Raw genomic sequence first — 24,417 nt, 5'->3', positions numbered from 1 at the left:
GAAAAATCAAGGACAGGATTCCGAGCAGAGCTCTTGCTTTATCTTGTGGTTGTGGTTTAACAGAATGTTGTGTATTTTTTTCATAACTTCGATAATGTTTAAATTTATAAACCTAGCCGAAAATTCTCAGAGCAGACATAATTTAAGAATCTGCAATACATTTTTAATAACATATAGAACATTCTACACTATTTGAAACTTGTTTGGTTTTTCAAAAAAGATTGAAGTAGAAAGGTTGAATCTAACTATTTAGACCTGTTCAAGATTTTTGTTAAGATAAGACCTCCTTTCAAAATGTTTGCCTGGTTTATTTTTTTCATGTTCATTTGATGGCTTTTAAACTATATTCCATCGAAAATATATATGGTTAACTTACTTTTCACAGATTTCCGATGAACCTTTTCTTCCACCGTAAAATTAAATTTAATTATAAAGTTCTTGAAAAAAAATAGCAATTTTTGTAAATAATTCTTTCATTAAGATACCAATAATTGTGCAGAAAGCTTCCAATTTTAAGGGTTATTGTAATTCTTTAGAAATTAATTGAAAAGTCTTTGATATATTTCAAGTTTTTGTTGATTGATGAAAAATTTGTGATTTCCACATTGCTATTTTGCAATAAAAATTTTAGAGAATATCTTGACTAAATTTACACTGATTAATTAATAAAAAAGGCTCTGCTTGAAAACGAATGGTTCAAAATATTTGTTAAAAACTTGTTTGTCATCAAAATTTGCAAATTTTGATTGAAACATCTAGTAGGACCAGTAAATTTGTTTCCAGTCAAATGAACTGTAAATGTCTTCAAAAATTTTCAAATCATCTTTCAGCTAACATTCAAAAATATTTTGTTTGCATGAGTTTAGTCAATAATTTAATATGTTCTGAACTGAAGAAAACTATTTATGACACTTTTGATGATTTTCATAAAAATTGTTTCAAAGATAATTTTGATAAGCTTTGATTAATGGGCGCCAAATTGGAGGTTCGCCAAGGGCGCCATGAGGCTACGCTACGGCTCTGTCGACGGCATGTGCAGAGTAAACATGTAAACCAAATCCTTCGTGGAAAAGGAAGGCTATCTAGGCCAAAAAAGTATCTTAAAGAGTTCAGCATCAATTAAATGCTAACCAGCATAAACCAACATTATGGCTTTCGATTCGCCTCAAGGTGTTCCACTGAAATCCAAGCCCATACTAGGTCTTCCACTGTGGAGGCCTTACAAGAACATACTCGCAAAACGTGTTGGGTGCTGTTGTTGCTGTTCTAAAGGCATTGAAGAAATCTTACTTGAAAAGAAATCTTAAACCAGTAAAATGCGACATCCCTGCTGAAGATTTTTGTCAAAATTTAATTAATGAATACAATTCAGAAAATTTTGTACTGAGTGTGCATCGTACCCTTGTGCTGTGCGTACACAAAATCTTTCTGCTCTCGGAAGTTTTCAAAAACTTTCCAACACAATTAATAAGTAATTTTCAGTGTTCTTTTTTTCTACCTCTTGATGCCTTTTCGATCCGTAATCCTTCTTGGACACCGTTTTGGGGAAAAAAAACCTCTTAAAAGGTCCCCTTCTCTTTCGTTTATTCACTGAACATAGTTGCACCCTTGAATAAAAGGAAGGGCGAATCTCTGAATTCACAACTTCATCTAAAAAAGTGAGTTTAAAAACAGTCACTAAACGTTTGACTTTTCTCCGGAATGCGCGCTTTCTTCCAAGGGTGAAATGGTTAATGTTGATAACTGCATCGAAATGATCAGTTCGACGATTTAAACAACATCAAATCGAAGCAGTCTCCAGCCCAGGCAGGAGATCTTGAACTCCATTTAGGGAATCAAGGCTTCCTTCTAAATCGCAAAGAAAGGAGACTGTCGTGTTTTGTCAGAAACTCTTAAAAATCGCCAACTTCTTCTCATACATCTTGAAGGGAAGAAGCCCAATTTTTTACTTATGACGACAAAACTGAACTTTGTTCAAAGTCGTCTTGAAAGGTCTTTCAAGTGACTATAAGTCACCTGAAGAGATCAAAAATGGAATAAATGATTTACTTGGATTTTCACCAGTCCAAGTAATCATTGTGGAAAAGAGAATCCAATCTGACATTCTTCGGAAAGAGTTTTCTTAAGAATATTATTTAGTTCACTTCAACAAAAAAGATCTAAATAATATTGAAGCTTTAGAAAAAGCAAGACTTATGTTCGATGTGCGTGTGACGTGGGGACATTTCCAGAAACCTGTAGGAAAATCCAGAACCCCACTCAGTGCCATCGGTGCCAATAGTGGAGTCATGGAACAAAACATTGCCGCATAGATACTAAATGCATGATTTGCGGAGGTTCTTCTCACGCCATGCTCGAATTGCGGGGGCAATCATAAGTCAAATTTTTGGGATTGTCCTTCGTGTAGGCGAGTCGTCGAGGCTCGTGCCAGGCAGATAAACAGAAATATCCTTTACGATAACGATCGTTTCCGTAATTTCCCTGGTAGAGTATCGAACAATACTCATTTTTCAGTTAACGATCGCTTGATTAGAATTTTTTTTACATAAAAGGAATCATACCCATCAGGTAGATCATAATCATGCTCAATCACAAACTAATTTTATTCCGTCGGGTAGCCGTTCGAATCTTCTAATTTCGATGTATCTACCCAAGGAAAATCCTTTGCCGATATCGTAGCAGGTAATTTGAACTCCTCCCCTATTCATACTATAAGCACCCATTGGTTTCAAAACAAATGAAAAAAAAAAAAACCCTGTCGCCACAGGAAACTTCTACTCCGCCTCTTCATCTATCGAATTCTAACGAGAAATCATCAGATAATGTACTCACTTCAAGTGATATGTCTGCCTCTAATTTTAATTTTCTAACTGAACAATTGAATCTAATGATTGATGCAATATTCAAAGCCACCAATATGACTGAAGCAGTTCAAGTTGGTGTAAAGTTTACTAATCAAATTGTTATTGGATTACGTTTTTTAATGGATCCAAATAATAATTTAAATATTTTAAATTGGAATGCTCGTTCTTTGAATGGTAAAGAGGACCAGCTATTTAATTTTCTTACAGCTAATAACGTGCATATAGGAGTTATTACTGAAACATATTTAACACCTGGATCCAAACTAATAAAGATCCTAACTTTTTGTGTATCGTAATGATCGACTTGATGGGGCATGTGGGGGAGTTATAATCATCATTCATAGGCGTATAAAACATCAACTGTTTTCGTCATTTGAAACTATGGGTGTTTCTGTTGAAACACAGCTTGGAAAATAAAGAGTAAGGTGGGGCAAAAGTTCGACCTTAGTGGTATCATCAAAGTTTCCAGGAAAACAATAGCAGTTAAAACAAAAAAAATAATACCATACAGTGAACCTTCAACATATTGGCTATGATTTTGCTGAACAAGCTTGTGTCAAAATATTAACCAATTTTTAGTTATAACAGTTTCAAAATTGATTGTCTTATTCGAACTTTTGCCCCACCGGTGGGGCAAGAGTTCGAATCTAGTGTGGGGCAAAAGTTCGCTGGCTAAAACACAAAATATCGATCCTTTTATGACAGGTAAACTTTACACCACCAGTTTGCCGAAAAATACACACTACATTTTCATCAAAAAATTGCCCAAAACCGGGTTAACTGTAATATACTCAAAAATAGCAGTTTTTTCGCAAAACTAAGTGGAAATGTAAAATTTTGGTGACAGTTTTCACACGATCAGACAAATTTAACTAAATTTGAAGATAATATGTGGATTTTAGTCAATTTGCAAATTTTTCCGTGATTTTATACATGAGTCGAACTTTTGCCCCGCTGATTCGAACTTTTGCCCCACTATGGGCCAAAAATTGTTTTCAAGCATTCATGCAAAAACTAATACAGGTCGGACTCGATTATCCGGAGACTCGATTATCCGGGGACTCGATTATCCGTGATTCGATTATCCGGAATTTTAGACTCGATTATCCGGAATTTGATTTTTGATGTTCTTGTTTTTCAATTTTTATGCATAAATCTGAGATAATTTGGCATTTCAATATACAATATGAATGGTTTTGCAGTTTTGAACCGATTTAAGAAAAGGGGGGTTTGAAAAAATGTTTTTTTGTGTATGCTGGTCAAAAAAAAATATTTTTCTTTTAAAACCCCTACTGTTCCTAGAAATAATTTCAGGCTACGCCACCGCATCATATGAATAAAACAAAAAAAAAAGATAAATTTAGGTTCTTTTATCGAAGATTTAATTTTTTTCTTAGTGATTCGATTATCCGGAAGATTCGATTATCCGGAGTGAAAAACAAATCGATACTCCGGATAATCGAGTCCGACCTGTACACCTTAAAGCAACCTTATGATAGGCCTAGAAACGCCCTTACATAAAATATTGAAAAAGCTTTTATCTTCAATTGGTTCCATGCAACGAAAGTTTGACTAAAAATTACAATATTCACGTCAAAAAACAACAAATAGCCATATCTTTTCCAAATCTCAATCGATTTTTATGATATTTGGAGTGAAAGTCTCTTACTTGAATAGCATTCGAACCACCATGACATTTATAAGATTTGTTTTGAATTGAGCTAGAAAACTTAAAAAGAAACTCTTACCCCACTCGAACTTTTGCCCCACTTTACTCTACTTTCATAGCTGCCTATTTGCCTTTTCAATGCTCTGGAAAGCAAATGAATTTGCTCCAAACTGACTTGCAAAAATTGACTCGCAAGACACTCGCAAATTGACAAGTCAATTTTTTTTTGTCATTGGTGACTTTAATGCCAAACATCGGTCATGGAATAATTCTCAAAGTCAACGGCAGAACTTTATTTGATGAATGCTGTTCAGGATATTTCTCAATTCAAAATCCTGAAAGCCCTACATGGTTTTCTCTTTTAGAAATCCATCTACGATTGATTTGGTCTTAACCGACTCTAGTCATCTTTGTAGCCAATAAGTCACTCATGCTGATTTTGATTCTGATCATGTCCCTGTTATATTTCAAATATCCCATGAAGCGATTCTCAATCTTATCAGCTCCACTTTCAATTATTTACGAGCCGACTGGAATATATATGAAACATATATTGACTCTAATCTTGATGTTGATATTTCTTTACATACTAAACTTGATATTGACCATGCTCTTGAAACTTTAACAAATTTCATTGTTGTAGCCAGGGGCATTGCAATTCCAAAAAGTGAAGTAAAATCAGAATCTGTGATTATTGACGATGATCTTAAACGCTTGATTTGTATAATAAATAAATAAATAAATAAATAAACGCTTGATTTGTCTTAAAAAGAAGAGAAGGCAATTTCAACGTACTCGCGATCTTGTTATGAAAATTGTATGGCAGGATTTGCAGGATTTTCACAATTAAGAAACAAAAATTTTGGAAAATAAAATTTCTCAATTGGACTCTGGCTCTAAGCCATTTTTTAAATAATCTAAAATTTAGAAAAAAAAACACAGAAGCCAATACCGACATTGAAAGAGGAAATTGCTAACTAATTGCGAAAAAGCTCAAAAACTTGCTATGCAGTTTGAAAGCGCACACAATTTTAATTGAGGACTTACTAGTCCAATAGAAAATCAAGTTACTCCGGACTCCGAAAATATTCTCAATCAAGAGAACGTTTTCGAAAATTCCTGGAAGACTAATCTGGAAAAAGTGAGAACTATTATAAAAAAAAAAAAAATGAAAGTTCCTGGCGATGATGGAATTTTGTACATCCTCATCAAGAAACTTCCAGAAAATAGCTTATCAATCTTGGTTGATATATTTAACAAATCTTTTCAGATGGCAAATGGAAAAATGCTTAAGTTGTACCAATTTTTAAACCAGACATCGATTATCGTCCAATCAGATTGATTTCCTCCATCAGTAAACTTTTTGAAAAGTTCATTTTGAACAGAATGATGGTCCACATCAACGAAAAATCAATTATTGCCAATGAACAGTTCGGATTCCGCCATTAACATTTAATCACTCATCAACTTTTACGTGTAACAAATTTGATCCGTTCCAACAAATCTGAAGCTATTTTACTGGTCTTGCTCTTCTAGACATAGAAAAAGCGTTCAACAGTGTTTGGCTTGAAGGTTTGATTGTAAAATGTAAAAATAAACTTTAATTTTCCAACATACATTGTTAGAATAATTCAAAGTTATCTGTCAAATCTTACACTTCAGGTTAATTATCAGAACTCCAGGTATGAAAGACTCAAGGCAGCATTTTGGGACCAATATTATACTATATTTTCACATCTTACTTACCTCAGAGATGTCTAAAATCTTTGTTTGCAAATGGCACAGGCCTCTTCGTCAAAGGACGAAGCCTGTGTGTCAGCTGTAATAGATTGCAAAAGAGTTTGGATATGTTTTCTTCATACTTGCAGAAATGGAAGATTTCTCCTAATGCTTCAAAAACTTAACTAATAATATTCCCACATAAACCAAAAAATATTTTTTTTAAACCTTCAAGTCATGAAGTTAAGTATCTAGGGCTCATGCTAGATAAGAATTTAACTTTCAAAAATCACATTGAAGGCATTCAAGCAAAATGTAACAAATATGTAAAATGTCTTTATCCCCTTATTCATAGAAAATCGAAACTTTGTCTTAAGAACAGCTTTTGATCTTCAAACAAACTTCCAGGCCAGCCATTTTGTATGCTGTACCAATATGGACTGGCTGTTGTAAAACCAGAAAGAAAGCTCTGCAGAAGACACAAAATAAAATTTTGAAAATGATTCTGAATCTCAATTCCCGGTATAGTCCTAATGAGTTACATAATATATCCAATATTGAAACATTGGAACAAACATCGATTTTTTTTAATTATAGACAAAAATCATTGCAATTTTCTATTACTACGATTAATGCGTGATATATTTAGTTTAAGTTAGTTGAAAGTGTTTTTTTTTTCTCTAATAAGCTGATGAAATCACAATACAGCAATACAGGCCTTATTTTTTTTTAATTTATAAATTGAACATTATCAAGGGATCGTTTTGACACAAACAAGCGAATAAGCAAATCTTGAATAGATTTTATACATGAAATTGAGATAATAAATCTTCGAGCTGTTTAGTAGAATACCTATAAGTAGATAAAAAACCGAATTTAGTACTATACCATTTAATTCCAGTAGAGTTTGTATCTTTTGACAGATACGCGTATTTCGACCTCAACTGTAAAGCCGTCTTCAGTGTCGTGTACTAGACTCTAGTACACGACACTGAAGACGGCCTTACAGTTGAGGTCGAAATACGCGTATCTGTCAAAAGATACAAACTCTACTGGAATTAAATGGTATAGTACTAAATTCGGTTTTTCATCTACTTATGAAATTGAGGTTGACAGAAAAAAAATCCGTTATCAGTAAATAAACAGTAATCAGTAATCAATAGAAGTTGAAGTCGTCATTTCTACTCGTTCGTTTAGAACAGTATAAAACCAGTGCATCTTTTATTTTTATCGTACGAAAAAGCATTGAAAAAGACGTTCATTAACTGTAAAAATTAAGCAAACCCTTCAGTTTTTTGCTATCCACATATTGATCACTTTGGTAAATTAATTTATTCGATAAAAAAAAAATACGTTCACGTCTCTCCATCTACACCTGTTAAATATAAATATTTGAACACCTGAAATTTCAACTATCGAATCAAATTACAGCTTCATTTGTGCGACTGATGCTTGTATATAAAATAATCAACAAAAAACCACTTACCGCTTAGCTTATCGATTTGCTGGATGCGCTGTTATCGGCCTCTGGTCGGACAGCCGTTCTCTGATATAATCCACAAATATTAATCCTCACTGTGCGTTTTGTTTGTTTTGTATCGACCCCAACTGGATGGCGACTGCTGCTTCACATTGGCTGGATATGAAAGTTGGAATGTTATACCAACGAAAACAGACTTCACTTCACACTGGACACATTTTACGTGATACTGATGACCTTTTATGTAACACCTTCAGGTTCGCTGAAAAACAAATTCCGAAGGAGCTCGGCTTTTCTTATTACTCTGGAACGTTTTCTTCGTCGTTTGATGAGCGTTTTGATTGAGTTTGCGATACTAATAATATTCTTGAACGATGAGACACATTAAATAGGATTTTCGGGAAAACTCTACGTTACTTCACATGTTATAATATCCGGAATGCAGTCATCAATTCGCGAAACTCCACCCGATTGTATTGGCATCCGCTCCCATGCAGAGCAAGTTCTTCAATTCTTCACAAGATTTCCAACGCACTCTGCCCTTCACGTTAATTTAGATTGCACAACAAAAGCACCCACCTAGAGATACTATTGACTTTGCTGTTTTGCGATAATCACTACTGCACTTGGCGCAGTTGATTTTCTCCCTTCATGTCTAGAACTAACACACGGATTGAGCGAGAAAATCACCGATTCGAAGACGTGCGAAGATGACAACTTCTCTGCTGGAGAGATAGAAACGTTTGCCCACATCAGAACCAACATATATGAACACTCAAAGCAATTCACGATGGCACTCTACAGCAGGAAACTCTCGAAGGTAACAAATGAGAGCCATTAGAATATCAGAACACAAAACTGCATTTTCACGGACGTAATTTTCCGACCATCTTCACTACTTGCGATTTTCTGAGGCAGTAAACGTGCATAAAATATCTTACGGAGGCATGTTTCATGTTCTCTCCCGGAGACCTTTGCACGTCATGTGAAGCGTGGATTATGCTCCATTGACGTGGGGGAGTGTGGTACTCAACGAATAAAGGACTTAAATGGTACAATCTCACATACAAATATCTGCAAGGATCGCCTATCGAAACAACTAGTTGATTTTTTTCTAAATGACCAAAAGTTGTGGACAATTTTGTATCATATTCCCTAAACACCAGTTCCCTCTACGCAGCTCTACTCCGCGATGCTCTCACAGTCTCAATTCGTAACACACACTCTCGTTAGTTTTTCTCTCGCCACTTCTCAGATTTTCACTGACTGCTGTTGGGTGGCGTGGGGAGTTGCGAGTTTTTCCAGCTCTCCGTGAAGCGCGCGTGGTCATCGATTGCGAATAGACGCGAGCGAGCAGTCAGTCAGTCAGTGTGTGAGACAGAGATGTTTTGGTGCGGTTTTTCTCACCACGATGGAAAGGCTGTTGAATGGATGGAGGCAAGAATGACGTAAACGTATCGGCTCCGTTGGCCAGTACAGTGTGTTCCTGATTTTGGCCACTGAAATTTGTTGCACAAAATGTTACGGTTGATAACTTGTCCCAGAAAGTATGGGCACGACTTTACCATACTACCATTTCGAAACTAGTGCGGATAAAAATCCGATTTCCACACATTTTATTCTAACACTTATCAAGAGCAGATTTTTTGCGCTAGCTGTTTGTTGATGGAGTTACATTTCTGGAAGCTCTCATCAATTTTCGCACAAATCGCGTTTTATCTGAGCAACTTTGTTGTACGAAATTTGTGCTAGGTAAGAAAGTACGAACAATAAAAATCTGAAAAAAACCTATGAATCAATGTATGATTAGACCATCACTTATTGTATTGGAAATTATAATCTTACAGCCATTCCATGAAAAACCGATCTAGTGGGTCACCGAATTCCTAGTTTCTAGTTTTTTTTAGAAAATTTCATATATTTTAATGAAAAAAAAAATAACTTTTCAAAGTTTTCTATTTTTTTCTGAAAAGTTGAAATCTTAAGCTTTTATTCCATAAAAAAAGATTGGAAATCCGTTGAGCTGTTCAAAAGTTATGATTTTTTTTAAACATTAAAAATTTAATGCGCTGAGATATACAGTGTGTGCCGATGAAAAATGACTGATTTTTTATTTTCAAAAAAATATATCTCAAAAACTTAAAAACATACATCGCTGAAAATTTGACAGTAAACGTAAAATTTTCTGAACTTTCAAGAAAAAATGAGAACAGCAATAGCCCCTTTGGTCCCGAGGCCTTCAAAACACGAAAAAACGGAAACTATTGAGTTTTTCCATGTAAAAAACACAATTTTTGTGAAATTTTATATTTTTTTCAAAATCTCTAACCTTCATTTCGTCCAAAAAGATTGAAAATCGGTCGAACGGCTCAAAAGTTATAATTATTTTAAAAATAAAAATTTTGCAAAATCGCGATTTTTCTGGTCACCCTATTTTGAAAATGGTCACCCTAATCAAAAAATCCAAAAATACGTGTATCCTTATTTCAGATAAGGAACAAAATAGCAAATTTTCACGGAATTCGGAGACCCACTAGAACGGTTTTTCATGGAATGGCTGCTTAAGTATATGAAAGTTGAATATAAACTGAAAATCCGATTTGAGTATCCTGGAAGCGAAAAGTTTCAGACTGCTCTGGAAGCTCGACTACGTGAAATTTCTAGACAGTCGTCCGATGGCAGAACGACGCTTCAGCTTCCTAGAAAAGCGTTTAGCTTGAGACTCGCTGCTTTCAAACAGCGTTCGTCAGCATATAGCTAACTTAGTCAAGGGTTACCTACACGAAGCGACAGTGGAGGAAATTGAAAGGTTCGACTTGCGTCGCACATGGTTCTTACCGATTGGAATAGACGTGAATGTAAAAAAGCCTGGGAAAGTTCGAGTGATCTAGGACGCAGCGACGAAAGTTGACGGCGTATCATTGAACTCCATGTCACTCAAGGGCCCGGCCCGGATCTCTGACTCCGTTACTATCTGTGATGTTTCCGTACCGGGAGCGTCAAGTCGCAGTGTCCACAGACATCATAGACCCGGCCGGAAGATCGTAGCGCCTCACAGTTTCCTTACAGGGCACTACGTGGACGACTATGTGAACAGTCACGATACGGCGGAAGAAGCTGTCGAAGTGGCGAAAAGAGTGATCGAGGTACACAGACGTGCGGGTCTTCCTTAGCCGAGTAGTTAGAGTCCGTGGCTACAAAGCAAAACCTTGATGAAGCTGTCTGGGTTCGATTCCCGGTCGGTTCAGGATCTTTTCGTAATGGGAATTTCCTTGACTTCCCTGGGCATATAGTATAATCGATATAAGATACACAATATACGAATACGAAAATGGTAACTTTGGCAAAGAAAGCTCTCAGATAATAGCTGTGGAAGTGCTCATGAGAATACTAAGCTGAGAAGCAGGCATTGTCCCGGTGAGGACATTAATGCCAAGAAGAAGAAGACGACGTGCGAGATTTCATAACCGGAATCGGATGTCCAGTGACAGATGTGTGTTTGAACAGCTAGAAGAACCAAACCAGAAGACTGCAAATGCCGATAGCATGAAGGACATCGGGCTTGAACGTGTGTTAGTAATGACGTGGAGACAAGATGAGGATGTCTTCACCTATACGTTGCAGTTTGGCGAGAAGGTGCGTATGCTGGTGAAAAACTCCACGATTCCAACGAAAGGAAAATGTTTCGGCTCATGAGCATCTACGATTCGTTAGGACTAGTGTCGTCATTCATAATCTTCAGCAAAATTCTCATCCAAAAACAGATTGGGACAGCGGTATTCCCGAAGAGATTGCCATGCGCTGGACAGATTAGATCGCTGTGCTCAAGAAGATGGTTGTATTATGTATACCATGGTGCTACTTCTCAGGATACGACCCAACGAGCTTCGAAAGAGTTACATATTTTAATGGATCTATACATCTGTGCATATTTCCTGATCGTAGACCAGAGAGAATTAAGAGTCGCACTTGTCTCATAGAAAACGAAAGTCGCTCTACTTTAAGGACTTTCAAAACCACGGTTGGAGATAATGGCAGCATTGCTTGGAGCTCGTCTACGCAAGAGTCTACGTTGAGGAAAACCACACACCGAAGGTGCTTCTGGAGCGATTCATCAACGGTTTGTTTGAGAATCAGGTCTGAAACTCGTCGCTATCGTCAGGCGACAATTCAGTATCGATGAAACATTAAGTCTTACCAAAATTGATGAGTGGCAGTGGATTTCGACGAAGAGCAATGTTGCAGATGAAGCCACCATGTGAGGAAAAGGTCCGTCGTATAACGTGAGCAGTCGCTAGTTCCAGGGTCCTTAATTCCTCTACAGCAGCAGTGCAGATTGATCGTCAATGACTCCAGACGAAGATATGGATGAAAGTGACATGGAACTACGGGAGGAGCATGTACAATGTACACTGTACATCTTCAGTCATCATATCAAGAAACCAATGATAGATACTAAGAGATTTTCGCTGTTTGAGCGAATGTTGCGTTCTGTAGCATATGTCCGCCGAGGCGTTCCCTGAAAAAGTTGCGACCCTGAAGCAGAACCTGAACCGAAGCACTGAACAACAGAAGCAGATAGAAGCATCCCGATGAATGTGGAGTGTTGCAGGTAGGCAGCTGCGGATGAGATTGCAACCGGGTGTACGTCCAGTTACCTATGTTGGTGTGGATCTCTTCGAACCGCATCTAGTAAAGGTTGGACGCAGCATGGCGAAACAATGGTATTTGCCTTTTCACCTGCCTTACGGTCAGGGCTATTCATCTTGAGGTAGTTGCCAGTTTGTCCGGATGTGTACAAGAAGGTGATCATAAGGTTCGTAGCACGCGAGGCTCTCCTAAAGAAATATTTTCCGACAACGGCACAAACTTCGTAGGAGCGAGTCGAGAGCTTCAAGACGAGTTCAGCAAGATGTCTACGGAATTGGAGAGCACTTTTATGAATGCCCAAACGCAATGGCGGTTTAATCCCTCTGCTGCACCGCATATGGGAGGCTGTTGGGCATTCTCTCTAGGGATAGTGAAGACAGCTCTAGGGTGCGTTTCGGTAGTACGAAAGCTGGACGACGAATCGTTCGCGACGGTGTTAGCTGAAGCAGAACGTATGGTCAACTCCTGGGAGGGAGAAACCAATACGAAATTTCTGTACGTCATAGTGAGCCGAGATTCTGCTGTCACGAACTGTCACTGTGAGCCCGGATCTTAAACAACGGACAAACATGGAAAAAGCACGTGATTGATCAAAACATATTTTTGCATTTCATCAAATGTGACAAAAAATCGATTGATAAGCTATTCATGCCTATTCAAAAGTAATGTCACGATAGCACCTTTTATTCTGATTGAATATAAAGTATTCAAAAACGCATCATTTTACTTTTTCGACTAAAAACGAAAAAAAAAGCATAGAAAACTTTGGCCCTTTTTCCATGTTTGTCCGAAAAGTTCGAAGGTACACAACAAAAGAAAACTAGCGATTTTCATCAAGTCTGCCTTGATTGTCGTTGGCAAGCTGGAGTTTTCTTGCAGTTTGAAAAAAATCATGTCATATTTCGTGTGTAGTATCGGTGCCTCCCTCCCAGGTCAACTCCATACCGCTTACGTTCATTCTCGTGCAAATGGCTAGTCATGAATCATTGACCCCAAACCACTTTTTGATGTTGAGTTCAAATGGCATACGACAACCTGAGAAATTTCCAACGGATGCAGGGATGGCGCTAAAAAAAGTTGAAACGCAGTGAAGCATGCGCTGGATAACTTCTGGCGCCGTTGGGTGGTTGAGTATCTACCAGCTACATTTGGAAATGTCGGTGCTAAACAATCTACTGGTACTATACCTACATGGCATCTTTGATTGTTTAAAATGTTGTGTGCGCTTGAGTATTAACTACAGAACCCATTTTTGATATCATACAGCATAGAAAGTATAGTTTTTGCTCATAAATCCGTTTATTCTCAAATAATGTGCTTATTTTAAGGGAAATTGCCTACTTTCAGGCGTATTAGGCAGATTTTAATTTTGCGATAAAATGATAAATACTCAAGTTGTAAGAATTTTGACATCATTTTCAGATTCAGGAGACCCAAATTTAGTAGATAGGGATTTTTTTTATTCTTAAACCTGCTTTGTTATATGGTGATCAATTTCGCCCCAGTGTGTCATCTTAATTCTTTGATATTGAAACTATTTTTATAATATGTTAAATATTATTTCATGAAAATTCGATTACATAAACTGTTAAAGATAAATAGAGTACTGATTTTATCGAAATTTATTTGACAATATTTGGATTCCAAAGGATAACACATCAAAAAGTTGTAAAATAGTGATCAATTTGCCCCCGGATTACGGTATATATTATTATATATACGGTGTACACATTCAAATATTTTTATCAAACTCTTAACGACCGAACTTTCGGTAAAAAAGTTTTATTGTTTGAAATCAAATAAACCCACCAATTGCAACAAAAAAAGCACTTCAAAAAGACTCATATTGCAACCAAATATTAGTTCAGCCGTTTTCAAAAAAACCTCCCTGCCGAAGTAAATCCAAAATGCCAAGAATATGATCGAGCCCCATATATATCTTTTGGAGTGGTTCACAAAATTGTTTTTGCTCCACACCGCTTATTCGATTCTAGATCAAATTCTGGGTTTCCTCCCAAAATTTGAGCTCATTTGGTTGAAAACTGAGACTGCACAAGGCCTTCAAAGTTTATATGGGAGTTACTATGGGAAAAGTAAACAATTCATTCAATCGGTCATAGTGTTTGCCCATGTGCTCTTGGGGATTAGAACTACGTTGATATTGTGAGACACATTCATCAGCTACAACTTTGCCGAAGACCGTTTTCAAATAGGACGCCTCGGTAATTAGTTATTGATTTATATCCAGTCACAAATTCTTCAGCAGTGCTCATTTAGCATCTGAACAGGCAACATTGCTGCATCTGGCGCGAAAGATAGCATGCACAAATCATGGCTGCTATGTTTTACTGCATGTATCCAGTGATGCCGGCAGAATAGCCCAATAATCATAGCCAAAGTTTTAGAAATCATTCAAAAATCAATAACTAATTACTGGGGCGTCCGATTTAAAAACGGTCTTCGGCAAAGTTGTAGCTGATTATTGTATGTCACAGTATCAACATAGTTCCAATCCCCAAGAGCACATGGGCGAACACTATGACCGATTGAATGAATTGTTTGCTTTTCCCATAGTAATTCCCATATAAACTTTGAAGGCCTTGTGCAGTCTCAGTTTTCATCCAAATGAGCTTGAATTTTGGGAGGAAACCCAGAATTTGATCTAGAATCAAATGAGCGGTGTGGACCTAAAAACGATTTTTTGAACCACTCTAATCTATATAATGTTAAAAAAGTGCCGGAAAAACCACAGTTAATGCTGTTGTCTCCGGCTGTTCTGAAGCGCTGCGAACAGAAATCGAAAAATGGATATCAATTAACAATTTTTGGCAGTTCAGCTGTGCGGAAAAGCATCACACAACTGTAAATATTAACACGGCAACATCAGTATGCATACCTATCATATCGCGTTCACGCTTGTTATCGTCAAATGAGAACCAAGGAGAGCATTGCCACTAGATAAACAAGAAAACAGCCCAGAAGAATAACAACCCTCCTCCCCTCAACATAAAAACATAGCCTAAAGTTCCGCTATGGGTGGAAAACGAAACACGCACACAAACGCGCTCGGGAAAACACGCACACACGTCTCCGTAATAAAAGTTCCTCAAACTGCAGTCGGTCGGTGGGTGGTTTTTAGGAGGTCAAAACGTTTAACTCAAAATTAACACGCTTTCCATTGTTCGCTTTGGCCACAAAGCACTATTCCACTCAATGTTATCTTCCGACGACGATCGAGCAATATTGTCGAGTGACTAAGCATAGCATAGCACTTTCCGCAGAGCAGCACTGTCCAAATTCACTTGCCGCATGAAAACTCGTTAATCTCAGAATCACAAGAAAATTGATTTGTCCTTCACTTACTGTTGTACACGGCGGCGCGGCGGTTGGTTTCAAATTTTAACACTGTACAAAGAGCACCTAGGCAATGTACGATGCACCGAAGCCAGGTTCAAGTCAACGACTGATCCAAGCGTGGTGCTGAGTGGTTTGTCGTAAAGGAAAAGTCACGTACCGAAGAGACTCGACTTGGCTACTGAGTTGTTGCTATATAGGGAAACATGACCTAAAGCGCACTGATGGGTTAGAATGACCCGGCTCATTAAATCACTCCTAAAAGGATTCAATTTATAGTCTTTACCAAACGATGCCAAATTATCTTAGAGTTGGCACTACAAGCCTTGAAGATAATCTTATAAATTTTCCCTGTAAATTTGAATCATTTTGCATTTTTTTTTGTCTAAAGCTAGGTAGGGAGCCGGATCCTATTTTTGGCACTTTTGATTCACTTTGGCAGTGGATTTTTTTGAAAGCCACACAGCTTATATTTGGCCACAATGTGCGTCCTATTAAAGTGCTTCTTATTGCACAGTTTCAGACAATTCGGTCGAGGAAAACCCCCCATGCCAAAGTGAATCATGAAAGTGCCCAAGTAGCTCTGCACCCTATGCTGTTCCGCTCAAGAAAAGAAAAAAATTCTGCGCAAGAAATGGTCCAGAAATTTTCTACAGTGAGCTCCATTTGGATTGACATTTCTTTTCAACTGCGTACTGCGATCAAAGAAAAATGCTTTTCTTGAGCATTTCTTGCAAGAAATTTCCCACGCATCGAGATAGGCGATTACTTTTCTGTTAAAGTGCGTACTTCGCTTAAAGCTTTATTCGCTGCTGACAAGTAATTTCTTGGCCTATCTTTCCTGCAAGGAATCGATCAAGGAAGTACTTTTTTCTGATCGCAGTACGCAGTTGAAAAGAGATGTCAGTTCAAACGGGAGTCGCTGTAGAAAATTTCTGCAAGGAATCGCTAAAGAAATTTCTCGCCGATTCCTTGCAGCAATTTTCTACAGCGTCTCCCATTTGAACTGACATTTCTTTTCAACTGCGTACCGTTTTGACTCATATTCCGAACACTTAAGGCCAACAGTGACTTCAAATGCATCTGATTGACATAAATTAGCTGATATTTGTGTAAATGATAATTTCTCCGCAAAACCTAACTGTTAGCTGGTGGGTGTACCGATAATAATGTTGATTTAATTAGTTTTAGTATTGTTTTCACGTGAAAGCATGGGACAACATTTTGATTCAAATGCCGAACACTGTGTTGATTCTGTCTCATATTCCGAACACCTTGATTCAAATTCCGAACAGCACGAATAAACCGTATTCAAATTAATAATTTTACAAATAAATCGATCTGAGCTGATTCTACTGGTCACAAACTAGAGAATCATCACTACTCCTGCGGTATATATTATTGGAGACGTTAAAATTGAATTGCATTTGACTGCCATTTCCTTGTTATTTGGTGACATATTTCAGCAAAACATTTCAACCAAATCGCCATACAAAAACTGAGTGTTCGGAATATGAGTCTGTTCGGAATTTGAGACAAAATGGTTGCAGAAATTTCCCATGCATCAAATATACTTTCCATAAAGATATCAGCACTTGTGACCAAATCCGCATTGATTTTTCATAAGGGCATATCTGTATTCTTCGATTTCTCTTCATCGTTGCTCTCTTTGCATTATTGCAGAAAATTAGGCATTTTTATTATGATTTCGTGGTGAATAACTATCTCGCTTCATGAACATAAAATATTAGAGATTTATTCAATTCGGCAAAGTTATTAGCGAATGAGAGGATCGCTAAACCCTTATGAAGGAACTAATCCTTAAGTGGCATTTTGGACCTCTTTACCCTACTTACAATGGCAAAGAAACTCTGAGCTGAGATATGTAGTTACCGGATTGGACCGAATTCTGAAGAGAAGTCGAACCTAGCGAGAGACCTACTGAAGAAGTATTTTTTTTGGGTAAAACATGCCCGAAGTTTGCTGTTTGCGATTTCCCTTCTCTCGCAACAAGTGGGGTGTGCGGTAAGGACATAACAACATAGCCGAGCACATATTGGATTTAACTGACGGTGTGCAATGAAACAAAGTAAAGCAATCTCAGGGGTTTTCATTTCGGGTAGATGACCAAAAATCACAGCTGATTCCAAGTTCATCGTTTGTTATAGCCAATCCAAGAAAGCAAATTGTTTTAAAAAAGTGTAACAAGCCTTACATATCTTTTAAAATTTCCATTCAAAAATGTTGATATTCTATGTGAAATTGTTTGTTAACCAACCAATTGATTGTCATTACCAATCAAAATATCTAATTTCAAAAACGTCTTCATATGACCGGATTAATAACGGAAAATTAGTATTTAACAAAAATGCAAAAATGCAAATCTCGCTTCATGAACTTATAAAGAACAAGATCGCCAAGAAATAATTCATATATATTTAATTTGGTTAAGTTATTATCGATTAAGAGGATCGATGAAGACAAATCGCTCATGTCAGTAAAGTCCGTATAAAGGAACAGTTTTGACAAATTTTACTTGCGACAGCATCTTAACGCTTTTGTAGGTTGGTGTCGGGGTTCGATTCCCGGTCGGTCCAGGATGTTTTCGTAATGGAAATTTCCTTGACTTCCCTGGAGTATAATCGTACCTGCCACACGATATACGAATGTGAAAAATTGCAACTTTGGCAAAGAAAGATCTCAGTCAATAACTGTGGAAGTGCACTAAGCTGAGTAGCCGTCTCTGTCCCAGTGAGAACGTAAATGCCAAGAAGAAGAAGAAGGTTGGTGTGTAGTCATCTGAATACAAATATCCCTTTCGAGAAGGGCAATTTTTCACCTTTGTTGTCAAATTATACATGCCAAGTTGTAAAGCTCAAGCATGGATTGTACTTTTTATGAAGTGTAAAAGTGAAGATGAATCGAAGCAAATTTACATTTGTTTAGGGTTGAACTTTTTGCTATAATATGACTATTAAAGTAGATATAAAAAACATGTCTTTCTGAGTAACTTTGCGTTTTTAATGTCCAAGGTAGAAATCAGAATATAATACTTCAATTAAAATAAAATAAGTAGTTTGAAAACCCCTGTACTCTCACCGAAAAGTGATATCTTTTGCTTGAAAAATATATGCTCACATAAATCAAACTTTTCAGGTCGACTGTCAAGCCTTCGCCAGATGATGGTTTGTTGAACTGTCTGGTGGGTCATGGCGACAAAGATGCATTTTTGCAAAGATCCATTCAGCACTTATCCATGACAAACGAATACAATGGCGCGCGGACTAATCTTGTCATAATAAGCGATGAGAAAAGGAAGTACAATGGCTCAGATAAGGCGAAGTGAAGAACAAAGTATGCTTCTGATCAAAAGATAATGAGATAATAAAAATGCATTCCGAAAATCCTTAATAATCCACTCGCTATGTACTATATGCATTCCATTCGTAGATTAAAATGTTCATTGTTTTGTGATATGTTCTGGAAACAGTGCTCTTAATATTTTTATTCGCGTACATTTTACGTTGAATTTGGCTAGGTGAGACAAAATTTGAAGCCTTCCTTAGTCGTGTGGTTAGAGCCCACGGCTACAAAGCAAAGCCATGCTGAAGGCATCTGTGTTCGATTCCCGATTGGTCCAGGATTTTTTCGTAAAGGAAGTTTCCTTGACTTCCCCGGGTATAGAGTATCATCGTACCTGCCACACGATATGCGAATGCGAAAATGGCAGCTTTGGCAAAAGAAGCTCTCAGCTATTAACTGTGGAAGTGCTCATTGAATACTAAGCTGAGTAGCAGGCTCTGTCCCAGTGAGGACGTAATACCAAGAAGAAAAAGAAGTAGAGATGAAATGCAAAGTTTTGAACATGTTTTCAATAAATTTCAGCAGGTTTTTTTTTTCACTGAGAGCAGACGTCTTAGCCCGGTACTTATTGTAATAAATTCTGAAGACATTCTTAAAAAAAAACTTACATACCTAAATATAAAAATATGCCTGCATGACTTTCTGGAAGAATACCTGAAAGGTGTTGACGAATTCCATCCAGAATGAGTCAAAAAAAAAAATAAAAATCGTGCCCGATAGTCTTCGATTTGGATTAAATTTTGCACATGTTTTTGGTATGGTAGAATAAGTGTTGTCCATAGAAACATTGTCATTTTGACTCAAGTGTAACTTTTGAAAATGGCTTATAAATTTTTGCCTGCAACTTACAGTGACCCCACGCAGTTGAATCACCCACAATTTATGAATCAGCTGACTTCGAAAGACAAAATTATTATCAAACTTGTCACAAAACATCACAGAATTATTTTTACTGATAAGAAACTATGTGTAAAAATAATTCTGTGATGTTTTGTGACAAGTTTGATAATAATTTTGTCTTTTTAAATCAGCTGATTCATAAATTGTGGGTGATTCAACTGCGTGGGGTCACTGTATTTGAAAAATTCTAACTCCGAAACTGTTTATTTTAAGAGCAATGTGTTCTATGAAGAAGTTGTAGTGAACCGCTTGGACTATAAGAAAAAAATACACACTGAAAAAATATTTTATTTGTTTTCATAAAAAATTCAAAAATAAAACTTAAATTTTAAATTACACAAAAACCCCATTTTTAATATTTTTCAAATTTTCACCATAGAATCCTGATAGTAAACAGATGTTTGGGACAAACTTAACTTAAAATTTATGAGCTTTAGGTACATTCCATCCCTCTTATGTCGAAATATGTTGTGGAATATGGGGGCCCATCTTAATCCTATGGCTATCGGGTGTTAGCTTTTCCTTACGCGTATCTGTCAAAGGATACAAACTTTAGTGGAATTAAATGGTATAGTACTAAATTCGGTTTTTTCATCTACTTATAGGTATTCTACTAAACAGCTCGAAGATTTATTATCATCATGGCTACCAAGCGGACGGAGCACAGTATATTCATCGATTTGAAGAGATCCATCATAAGCACCCAAAAGGACGTGGCATTTCTGAAGAAATGTCTGAAGGAAATACGTTTATACCTAGTGTTAATATATACGATGGTTTTCTTCAAGTCGAGTCTAGTACACGACACTGAAGACGGCCTTACAGTTGAGGTCGAAATACGCGTATCTGTCAAAGGATACAAACTCTAGTGGAATTAAATCTTATAGTACTAAATTCGGGTTTTTCATCTACATCTTGAAATGATTCTAAGTCATAATTATTATATGAATAATTTCTCAAATTAAATTCAAATTAAATCAATATTGTTTTAATATTAAAATAGGCCATTTTCATTAGTTATTCGCGATTCTCCATTAATGAAAATAAGTAAGTCTTTACTCTCGAAAACGTATTATTATTAATAGGGAAACGCGAATAACTTATAAAAACGGCCTATTTTAATATTTAAACAATATTTTTTGCATTAAACTTGATATAATTTGAAAATGGCTACTTCTAGAGAAATTATTCATATAATCATTATGGCTTAGAATCATTTCAAGATGCTTACTGTATCATCAGAACGTATTTATTCACGGGAAAAAATTCTGAAGTAAAAATACTATTTTAGCTGACTACGCCCATTCTTAAAATTACCATGGAATTTCATGCCATTTTACCATGTTTACGGTACATCCCACCACACTACTGGTACATTCGACAGAAATCATTTTCATCAATCTGATTCCGACTACAAACATGGTAAAATCAAGCGCATTTCTGGTCTGCTGAAAATTGCCGGTGTGAGCGCTTAAGTTAACCCCCTAAAATGGTAGTTTTTACCGCACAATTTTTTTTTTGCGTGTTTTGACAAAAAAAATCAAAATTTTAAAAATCGACCAAAAGTTGTTCTTAGAAAAACTTTTTTATTAAAAATTTCTCCATCATGAAACTTTGTCCCAAACATCTGTTTACTATCAAGATTCTATAGTGAAAATTTAAAAAATATTAAAATGAGGTTTTTGTGTAATTTAAAATTTAAGTTTTATTTTTGAATTTTTTATGAAAATAAATAAAATATTTTTTCAGTGTATATGTTTTTCTTATAGTTCAAACGGTTCACTACATTTTCTTCGTAGAACACTTTTCTCTAAAATCAACAGTTTCGGAGTTAGAATATTTCAAATAAGTAGCATGCAAAAATTTAATCGTCTGTTCTTAAATAATCTCAACAATCTCACGATAACAAATGTGGATGGAATTTGGTAGGAATTTTCAAATGATTTATTGAAGTGATGAACGGGCGAAATTCTTGAAATAACACTGAAAGAATTGCAAGAGTAAAACTCAAATGAATGCCTGAACTTTTCGAGGATATCTGGAGAAATTCTTGGAGTGATTTTCACGAACGCGGCTACAAAGAAAGGCCATGCTGAAGGTGTCTGGGTTCGATTCCCGGTCGGTACCGTAAAACGGGGTTGATAATGCGGGTAACTTTGATAGTGCGTAACCCACCACAAACTAAACGAAATATCATAATTTCTGTTAATCAGTTAAGCAAAACGAATGCAAAACTAAAGAATATTAGTATGACACTTCATGAAAGAGCGGTTTATTTTTGAATCAAGAACATATTAGCCTTTTTATGCGAATTTAAAAAAAAAACACAATTTTAGCATTTTCGAAACGTTTACAAACAATCTGTTCTACGATCACTATTTGATGTAGTTTGGAATAGTTGGCCACTTATTTTTGACAGCCTAGTTATCATAGAACTTGCAACCGGTCTCAAATCTCTTAGCGAAAAGCATTTTCACAAACTGGGACCATTTTTGTAATCTAAGTCACAAATTTCCATATAACGTTAAACGCCTAGAGGTATGCAATGCCCTACAAATGTTCGTTATTCATTCAATTTTGTTCGAATCTTACTCCATTATCAAAGTTACCCCAAAACAGAAAACCGACTTTCGATTTTATGAAAAATTATATATCCATTCATAATAAATCTTTTAAATATTTAAATATTCAAGTTTTCTTCGAAAAAACTATCAAAGTTGCCCCGTTTTACGGTACCGGATCTTTACGCAATGGAAATTTCCTTGACTTCCCTGGGCATAGAGTATCATCGTACCTGTCACACGATATACGAATGTGAAAATGGCAACTTAGGCAAAGCAAGCTCTCAGTTAATAACTGTGGAAGTTCTCACAAGAACAATAAGCTGAGAAGCAGGCTCTGTCGCGGTGAGGACGTAATTCCAAAAATAAGAAGAAGAACATTTGAAAATCTAAAATCGGATAGATTTGTTGATATTAGTGCATTATTGATGTGTTGGTTAGATGAGTTTTAGCAATAAAAATATCAAAGTACAGTCAACTCTCCATAACCCTAAATTGAAGGGACCATCGAGTTACAGAACACAAAACCAGTGCAAATGCGATCCAAGGAACCTTCGAGGTAGCTTTGAAAATCAACTTTCACTATGGTGATAAAACAGCATTCAACAGTTGATAAAATAACCTCAAATATCAAAATTCACACTCTGGGGCGAAATTAATTATTATATACCCTTTTTATTCATATTACGCACACTTAAGGCATCAGTGAAGTACAACTAATCACTACACATATACATTGAATCGATCTGTACAAAACTTTAGCGTAATCGCTTCATATTCCGGACACTTTGATTCGAATTCCGGACAGCTCTTGAAAAACACAATCAGAAAAGTCGAATCATTAATGAAACGCACTAAGCCGTTAGAAAGACGTCAAAACTAGTTGAACATTGTAAATTTTCATGGATTGCTGTGTAAAATGTCTATAAAAATCATCATGAAACATATCGAGTGAAATCTTTCCCATACAAAGTAGAGTATCCGGAATTTGAAGCTGTCCGGGATTCTAATCAAAACGGTAATAAAGCATGTGTAAGAGTACAAAATTATCTTAATCCATGAATTTGAAAATCTGAAAAGGTGTGAAAACTTCTACAATTAATGACTTGCAAAGACCAACGAAGATGGAGCTTCACAATACTTTAGCCAATGCACACTAGTCCAGAGAACAAATTTAAGAGGACATGAGATTTCCGTCTCGATTTATTTACTTTAGAGCCATAGTTGCTTCTGAGAATAAGTTCCGAACTTTCAGAACTACAAATTGTATGCACTAAAAAAATTATGGTGATCGCAAGTATGACGTATATGCTAATTTAAGTGTTTACAAAATAGTGAATTCTAAGATGAAAAACTTAAATTACATGGAAACTACAGTCAGTGACATAAGTTAGTACCCAAATGCTGTTTTTCCATACAAAATGCTCAAGTTTAGGGTGATGTATCTCAGCTTCTGGTAGTCAGAATTGGCTGAAATTTGGATGACGAACTACAAATAACTTGAAGTTTTGCCTGTGAAGGAATTATTACATTGCAGTCATTTTCCATAGAGTTTCAGAAGGTTGTTCAAAGACAAAAGTAAGTAACCGAGAGACTTTTTCATTTAACTCTAAAACGGTAAGTCTTGGGAAGTTGGTGTGTTCTGCAAATTTGTGTGACTTCTGAAATTGAACAACTTTGGTGAACAGACCAACTTGCCGCAACTTACCGTTTTCGAATTAAATAAAAAAGTCTCTCGGTTACTTACTTTTGTCTTTGAACAACCCTCTGAAACTCTATTGAAAATGACTGCAATGTAATAATTCCTTCACAGGCAAAACTTCAAGTTATTTGTAGTTCGTCATCCAAATTTCAGCC

At 36.4% G+C, this 24,417-nt stretch overlaps 1 protein-coding gene across 2 annotated transcripts in view; it reads right to left on the bottom strand.

The window, feature by feature from the left end:
• Positions 1–15,847, bottom strand: part of LOC5570900 (protein numb) — a 162,637-nt gene extending 146,790 nt beyond the window's left edge. Inside the window, exons 1-2 of one of the 2 annotated variants that reach the window (XM_021844964.1) lie at positions 15,746–15,847; positions 7,739–8,457 (exon numbers count right to left, since the gene is read on the bottom strand). The gene's annotated coding sequence lies outside the window, so the exon portion shown is untranslated. The remainder of the gene's footprint in view (positions 1–7,738; positions 8,458–15,745) is intronic. The other variant, XM_021844965.1, reaches the window with a different exon arrangement.
• Positions 15,848–24,417: the final 8,570 nt, after the last annotated feature.

Source organism: Aedes aegypti, chromosome 2, assembly GCF_002204515.2.
Source record: "Aedes aegypti strain LVP_AGWG chromosome 2, AaegL5.0 Primary Assembly, whole genome shotgun sequence".
NCBI lineage: Eukaryota > Metazoa > Arthropoda > Insecta > Diptera > Culicidae > Aedes > Aedes aegypti.
The sequence above is the reverse complement of the archived record's forward strand: the minus strand, read 5'-3'. Positions and strand labels throughout refer to the sequence as shown.